The 8,665-nt window shown below is 40.0% G+C and overlaps 1 long non-coding RNA gene across 3 annotated transcripts; it reads left to right on the forward strand.

The window, feature by feature from the left end:
* Nucleotides 1-891: 891 nt before the first annotated feature.
* Nucleotides 892-8,097, forward strand: LOC149265898 (uncharacterized). Of its 3 annotated transcripts, XR_016252169.1 has the most exons (4): nucleotides 1,199-1,799; nucleotides 6,655-6,873; nucleotides 7,723-7,934; nucleotides 8,038-8,097. It is a non-coding gene; the product is annotated as an uncharacterized LOC149265898 (long non-coding RNA). The 3 variants fall into 3 exon arrangements; XR_016252168.1 differs by having other exon boundaries at nucleotides 1,202-1,799; nucleotides 7,723-8,087; XR_016252164.1 differs by lacking the exons at nucleotides 7,723-7,934; nucleotides 8,038-8,097 and having other exon boundaries at nucleotides 892-1,799; nucleotides 6,655-6,993.
* The last annotated feature ends 568 nt before the right edge of the window (nucleotides 8,098-8,665 follow it).

An 8,665-nucleotide genomic window follows, 5' to 3' on the forward strand; every position in this document is an offset into this window, starting at 1 on the left:
ATTACATGTCACATACTCTATCTATAATAATTACATACAACTCGTAGTAATATAATATAATACCGAACCTTTATTAATATACACCTTACCATATCACATAGAAAATGTCACATAAATGAGTTTATAAACAACCTAGCATAACCAATGTTTATATGTTCATATGGTTTATGGTCTAGCCACAACCCTTGTATGTATTCCTAGCTACTCTTTATTATTAGTCCCTGCCATCTGGCATTCGGCAGGGACTATAGTAATCGTTAGGGTGCGAGATAGCATTAGTTTGTAGGCCCTGGTGAGCGTTATTGCGTCCTTAGTCCAAAGTTTTTAGTTCCTGCTGTGCGGTCATGCGCGCACAAAGCCAAAGTTCCATTCCGCCTTGAACGATTGCCATCTTATTTGGCCTCTTCCCGAGGCGGAAGAGGCCCGAACTTAGGTTAATTGGGAAGTTATCGCTAATTTCAGTATGCCTGACCGTTAACTGTTAGCGTTAATGCTAGCATTAATTCGTTACAGGTTTCGTTATTTCGTAAACTATATCCTGATTTCGTAAACTATATCCTAAGGTCGCAGGGTATTAACAGGTGTTGTCCTGCATCGGTGTCTCTCGGCTGGCATTGACGGGTGGCTAATGAGGTTCTCGCCATATGCTTCTGCAAATCTTTTTCAGCCACTCGAAGCCACTGCTGCTGGATGCACATCTGGGTCAGAAACAACAGAAAGAGCTGCAGAAATTAGGGCAGGGGGAAACCCCGTAGAAACAGAACCATAAGTGGGTTAACTAGTTCCGTGGACGGGTCAATTACTTTGCCAGTCAATTACTTTTGGCAATGAGGGGCTCTGCTCTATGGCAAGAATGCCTCTTTACAGGTCGAATTCTTGCCACAAAGCAGAGCCCCTCATTGCCAGAAGTAATTGACAGAGAGCTCACAGTAAATATGATTTGACAGGCAGAGGGATTGCAGGGCGCACGAAAAGCAGAAACTGGGTCACGCTTACGGTCATAAGGAACTGAATCACTCGAAGCCACTGCTGCTGGATCCACATCTGGGTCAGAAACAACAGAAAGAGCTGGATCTACCCGCGGCTATAGTGGAGGTAGAGTCCGAACCCGTTGGCCACCAAAGGCAGAGGCGTAGAAGGTAGATGCAGCTACGTTAGCGGAGGCAGAAGAGCAATCAAATTAAGAAGCGGAAACATAGGTGGTTTCAAAACCATGTAGATCCAACAAATCCAGTAGCAGAAATTAGGGCACGGGGAAACCCGGTAGAAACAGAACCATAAGTGGGTTAACTAGTTTCTGGATGTATAGCAGTAAGGGAAGGTAAGGTCTGATAGCATTCCTTTGGAAGACCTAATGGGGCCTCGAAGATCTCAGTAGGGCAGCACCACTAGGTATTCAGAAGGCTATGGATTTTGATTTATCGCTATCGCTATCCCTATGCCTCTCGCTATTAAAGAGAATATATGGGGTAACAACTAAGTGATGAGAAACGAGGGAACCATGGAGGATGATCTGCGTTATAAGAAATGCTTAGCTGATTTGACGGGGGTCAGGGTGATTCTTAGCATCTGTTGCGCCCTCACTGCTGATTTGCGCCCTCACATAGACTGATTTGATGGGGGTTACCTGTCTTGTGTTCACATTTCATTCCAGGTGACATTGTGCATGTAGCATCGGGGCTACGTGGAACTGATTTTCTTGCTATATAATAAGCTCATACATCATTTCGTCGTTACTTTGCGGCTTTGTTATTTCGACTTCGTTACTTTGCGGCTTTGTTATTTCGCTTCGGGTCCAGGTACTCTTTATGTTTTCTAATCTTGCAAGCAATTTATCTTTGTACTATTACATGATTTTATGCTTGTGAGTGAATATCATAAGCTGGATTATGTTTTATATATGGGTTTTAGATGTTTGTGGTCGCTCCGCTGTTTGCATGTTCTTATTTCCAAATCCATCAGAGGATTTAGGGGCATCTTTGAGAGGTTCTTGGTCTGACAATACCTTTTCAAACTACAACAACTATCACTTTGGCAGCCGTGTTCCCCCTGCTAGTTATCAGTGTTCATACATGCAATAATTGTACTTTTGTTTGTTAAGGTATTTTCATGGCTCTTCAGGATTTGTGAACGTAAATGCCTGTATGGGATGAAATTAGTGCTGTAGACATGCGCTGTAGACATGCGTAGTTGTTTAGGAAGCAAGAGAACGACCTGAGATGACTATTGCCATTAAAAAAAGCTAAATGCCAAGTGCCGTTTGCAATTTGTGGTTTTGTAAGAAAACTTTAGGCACATGAAAACTTGGGGAAATTTGCGGCTCTCCCACTGTTCTGTGTCATATCTTGCATTTTGATTTGCTTTCAACAACGTATTGAGCATGAGATCTGCTTCCTTAATAGTCTGTTGGCTCTCCTCAAACTTCCTAAACACAAGAGGGTTCCCATTTTGCCTCAAGGGTTTGATAGAGTTGTGCACATTTGTTGATAAACATTGCTTTCGTTCTGCATTGTATGCAAAACCAGTGCAGCAATTATGATAGGTCGAGCTAAGCCATCTATGGCTTATCCTATGGCACTGGAATCAGAAGCCCAATTATGATAGGTCGAGCTAAGCCATCTACGGCCTATCGTATGGCACTGGAATCAGAAGCCCAACAACTCTATCAAAAGGTTACACATATCCAAATCCATCAGAGGATTTAGGGGCATCTATTTTCATGGCTCTTCAGGATTTGTGAACGTAAATGCCTGTATGGGATGACCTTAATAGTCTGTTGGCTCTCCTCAAACTTCCTAAACACAAGAGGGTTCCCATTTTGCCTCAAGGGTTTGATAGAGGTGTGCACATTTGTTGATAAACATTGCTTTCGTTCTGCATTGTATGCAAAACCAATGCAGCAATTATGATAGGTCGAGCTAAGCCATCTATGGCCTATCCTATGGCACTGGAATCAGAAGCCCAACAACTCTATCAAAAGGTTACACATATCCAAATCCATCAGAGGATTTAGGGGCATCTTTGAGAGGCCTAACATCTCACTCTCACTTGGCAAGTTGTTCATTTGAGTTTCCTTTCCTGATTTCGGCAAAAACGCACTGAGTATGTCGGTTGGTGTTGAGTGTAACTAGGTGGCCATTTACTGGATTTCTCTCATTGTCAAAGTGACAGTCATCCTATTTTCTTGAGGTAATTTCTTACTGTCATGGATTATTTACACCCCTATTCTACTTTGTGGACTCAGGTTAATCATTTTCATGCTTTTTTTTCTGGCTACGTTGGCAAGTTCAATTCATACTAATACCTCTCTTGTTGCTTTTGGGTTTTACTTTTATTCCTGCTTCTTGTATCATACTAATTTTACCAAGCATGGATATTTTATGGCATCTTAGTATTGTTAAGGGTTTTTGGGTGGAGAAAGACAAAGTCCCCAGTGACCCAAGATGTCTAGAGTTGATCTTGCATTTCCTGTGTATGAAGTAGGTGCCTGTAGAGATGCTTCACATAAGCTGGCAACACACCTAAACATGTGGAAATCCTTCGGCCCAGTGCCCCTAATAAGAGAACATTCTTCTTGTGGAACAATATTGACAGATAGATACTTAAAACACACTAATAGTACAACATAAGTATATTGCAAGCAACTTGCGTTTTCCTTTCAATATCCAGCCTTGTGAATAGTGAAATGGATTCTGACCTTTGAAGACAACCTGTTGCTTTCGACTCTTTCTCTTTGGCAAGGCTGATTAGACAGCCAAAATGGGGCCATATTAAGGAATTACACAAAGCCATAAAGCTCTGTGAGACTGCTTTAGTTGGTGGTGATCCTGTTGTTACGTCCGTTGGGAACTTCCACCAAGTAAGAGAGAGTCATCTTTAATGGTCAGGACTATAGTGTTAAGTTAAATGTTGGAACAAACAAAATTTCTCTGTTGAATATGACGGTTGGTCTACAGGTTGGCTTCAAAACCTTTTAAGCCGCTGCTCATGTTCCATGCCTTCAATTTTTTGTTGGGTAGATTTCAAACTAGTGACAGACACGTGTGTCTATGAGCTACAACTTAAAATTTCTCTGTTGAATATGACGGTTGGTCTACAGGTTGGCTTCAAAAACTTTTAAGCCGCTGCTCATGTTCCATGCCTTCAATTTTTTGTTGGGTAGATTTCAAACTAGTGACAGACACGTGTGTCTATGAGCTACAACTTAAACTTGAACTGTTTGATAATTAGGTTTTACTGTTGGTTGTTTAATATAGCAACCGACAAATGGATGGTGTATAATTACTTATTACTGTTACACTTCTCTCAAGTTACTCAGAATTTCGTTGTTTGTGGTAAAGAATATTGGGCCCCATTTTGAGATGGAAAACTTGTCCTCACAAAGGTGGTCATATCAGGTTAGAGCCATTTTAACTTGAAGCTTTCCTTCGCTCTTATTTTATTATATTTTAGATGTTATTTTTGTGAACTGAAAGTCAAGCATATGGTTATCGTAGAAATACATGGATATACATATCATGAATCAAGACAAAATGAATAATTGCTTGGAACACTAAGAAAAAGCTTATTTTAAGGAGAATATGTTCTTATACAACGTCATGCTATTTCCTTTGTCAGTTTTTCTTTCTAGTACTGATTTTTCATTGCCAAACTTATGTCTCTGCTTATCCTACAAATCCCAGTTCGTTTTCTGTGTTTACACATTTTGAAATGACATTCAAGCAGAATTATACAAACAACAAAGATCAGTAGTCAAAGGTGAGGTGAAATTATGCAAAAGGTGCAGCTAAATTTTATGCCTCAGATGTGAATGAATGACCGCAGAACATTACAGCTTTCTGTGTGCTGCCCAACACTGCTTCTCCTAGAAAGATAGTGCAGTTTCCACTGCAAAAGGCCGCATTGAAACCTCATATGCCTTTTCCGAATTTTTAATGGGAAAACTGACTATGGTTCAATGGTTAACCAGTGTTAGTGTTAATCCTCTCACCAAGGTTCAAATCCCCAAAGTAACATGTTTCACCCCTCATGGGCCAGTTTCTATGTGCAAACAGGCTGGTGTGTGCTTCACCCTGCATGGGCTGATCACCCAGTCAATGAGTCACTCCATCCACTTCAGGCCAGGAGCTAGTCCTGTGCGGCTTTGGTGGACCTATTGTTTCTTAAGCAAAGAATTCTCATTTCAGTGTAATAAAGTCAGTTACAATCATTATAGCGTTCCTGGATTGGGAGAGAGCATGCTTGCAACATTGTGGTAGCATTCAAGTTGTTTATTTTTGCAAGGTATTACATATTTTTTTAATATTAATCTGGAACAAAGAATTGACTAGTCAGCTGGACAAAAGTGTTGCTACTGACGGTTGGGGCACTTGAATATAGTTCATCCTTGAAACTAGTATGTTATGTTCTAAAGAACTCCAGTAGCAGTGTTGTCATATTCTTTTAGCCCTAGTTAACTCCCGTGCTTGACTGTGCTTTTTGAAGAAGCAGAGTTAAGCCTACTCCTTCAAGTTTGACTATACTCAAGTCAAGTGTAAGTCAGACTCACTCTACAAGTTTGGCAATATCTGCATATATACTATTGAAAAGATGATCAGAGCATTAAAGGGACATCTATCCATTCTTCTATGCGCTGCTTTAAGCTTTAGTGCCCTCGAACAAATCCCCAGAGGATGCCAAAACTGCCATATCCAAATCAGTTGGTTTGTCTACATATACATGATAGACACCAACCGTATGACCGAGCACTAAATTTTTGTTGATTCCTTTAGTTCTGACACCAGCCTATTAGAAATAGTATTTGAGCGAGCTGCTTCTTTGCCTTCTTTAAAAAGAAGTCCATTTCCACTTCGAATTGCTAATGAAGCTACCTGAATCAGAGCATCTGGTCGGTATTCAAGAATTATAAGCAGCACACCTAAGGGACTAGTTATCCTTTCTAGAATCAGACCATTTGCATGCTCTGTCCCTTTTAGCACTTCACCAATTGGGCCATTCATGTCTGCAAGAGCTCCGACCGACTTTGCCAAACCATAAATCTTTCCAGGTTTTGGTGTTAATCAAGAAAGCACGGTGTCTGCAATTTTTTATTTCTTTTGCATTAGATTCGCTTCTTGCTCTTACTATATTATCACCCAAAATACATACCATACCAGAATCTATGCAATCATTTAGAAATCGTAAATCATCATCAACAGTCATAATAATAGGAACACTAAATCTGACATGCAGACCTGATTGTTGTGGGGATATTTCGGACACAACTGAGTTTTGTGATAAATCTGCTGAGACCATGCCTAAAGACATCAGACTTGCATTTTCTGTGTCTGAAGTAGGTGCCTGTAGAGACGCTTCACATAAGCTGGCAACACACCTAAACATGTGGAAATCCTTCGGCCCAGATATTTCTGAGATTTTTGTGGGGACCCAAATGTTTGAACTTTGGCCAAATATTGCTTTTGATTCAACAGTATGTTAGCTCAACAATTTGTTCCGTATGCTTGGCTGGATGCATGACACTTTAACTGATTGTGAGTCTGATGTTCTAAACTGTTACATGGTTTGTCATATGCATAACTAAATACACTTACAATTTTTTGCGGTGCCTAATCTCAACACTTGTATTTAAATTTTGTGGACTGGTTTTCTGTTTAGGTACAGGAGACAACAACTGTACACTGTGGTTTCTATAGTGAACGTCGAGGCTTTGATATTGATCTTGAAGATAAAAGATTTATGATAACTCTCAAGTTATTCTGATTTGCTATTAAATCAGAGTAGTTCTGATTTAAGTGGATGAAATTCAAGTGTGCTATGTAGCATTTTGCGATGAAATCACATTGTTGGAACAAGAAGCAGAAGGAAAGAAACTTGGTGAGAGTCGCACAATTGGAGTATGGCATATCATTTCTGCCTTTCTAAGCTACCCTGCTTCTCAACTTGCTAAGAATTAATGAGTATACTTACTTATGCTTACAGATCATATTTAATCTACCGCCACAGACTCAAAGGGGCACCTAATTTCGCATTTACTACTGCCGCCACATCCATCATTCCATATGCCATTTGCTCCCCATGTCAGATCGATATGCCCATCATTAAATACTGATCATATTTAATCTACCGCCGCACACTCAAAGGGGCACCTAATTTCGCATTTATTACTGCCGCCACATCCATCATTCCATATGCCATTTGCTCCCCATGTCAGATCGATATGCCCATCATTAAATACTGGCCTGATCCAATCTGATCTTCAAGATTATTTCTGCACTTAGATATTGACATAGATCTCCTGTCGCACCCAATCTACCACCAAGATTGCCCGATGTCAGATACATCACTTCTGCCGCCAAATACATCATTCCACATGCCATTCGCTCCCCATGTCTTATCGACCACTTAATTGCACCTCAAGTATTTTAGCTCCATTCACACTTAAAACCACCTTACAAACACATTGAACTTTTGTATAAATTGACCTCCTCTGCACCTAGATATTCACCTACACCTCCCCGCTTCACATAACATGGAATCCATTAGCATAAGCCAACTTACTGAACTCACAGCATTGTTTCTCTTAGCACTTATTCTCATGACTCTTCTGATTATTGACATCGCAAAAGTCGAAAGACAAAGAAAAAAGAAACCAAAAAAAAATTAACATCTCTTTTGCATTATCTTACGCATTGTCTTATTTCCCTGCTTCCTTCTCTGTTACAGATGTACAACGCAGGCTTCAAATATGCATTTGGGTCCACCATGGTGCTGCACCTCGCATTTTTTATGCGTCTATCGTCTCTGCTCGACTGCAATGTGAAATAGTTTTGTCATTAAGGCTTTGCCTACATTTTGCTCTTAGCTATTTTTATTAAGCCGTGTTGTGAATTAATCTGAAAAACAAAGAAAAGCAACTCGATGCAGCAAAAATCAATGTCAGTTTGCTATTACTGAAACAATATATTCATTTGTGAGTTAGAATCTCTTTTGCATTATCTTACGCATTGTCTTATTTCCCCGCTTCCTTCTCTGTTACAGGTGTACAACGCAAGCTTCAAATATGCATTTGGGTCCGCCATGGCGCTGCACCTCGCATTTATGTTCCATGCCTTCAATTTTTTGTTGGGTAGATTTCAAACTAGTGACAGACACGTGTGTCTATGAGCTACAACTTAAACTTGAACTGTTTGATAATTAACTGTCAAATGTTAACAAGTTTAAATTAAAACTTCTGGTATACAGAAGCTGCATTTTGCTCTTAGCTCTTGCTACCACTTCTTAAAAACTGAAGCCTACGACAGCTCATGTCTTACTGCCTCCCGATTATTGGCTTTGGGTTATGATCTAATTGTCAAATGTTAGCAAGTTTAAATTAAAACTTCTGGTATACAGAAACTGCATTTTGCTCTTAGCTCTTGCTACCACTTCTTAAAAACTGAAGCCTACGATAGCCCATGTCCAAAGATTTCTTTGTGGAGCATCTAGTTCGGAAACTGTCGGCATATAGTGCTGCTGTTCAATCTCTGAACATCAAAACATAGTATACGAATTCAAAGGCAGCAAAGAACTCTGTGCAGGGACTAGCTGCTTCGCAGCCATCCTTGTTAACTTATGTAATGAACTTTGTTTATAAACCTTTAACATCATATATTTTCGATATAATGTA

The sequence above is a fragment of the Pinus tabuliformis genome, chromosome 6 (assembly GCF_031772625.1).
Source record: "Pinus tabuliformis cultivar Carrire ecotype Pingquan chromosome 6, CPIR1, whole genome shotgun sequence".
In the NCBI taxonomy this organism is placed as follows: domain Eukaryota; kingdom Viridiplantae; phylum Streptophyta; class Pinopsida; order Pinales; family Pinaceae; genus Pinus; species Pinus tabuliformis.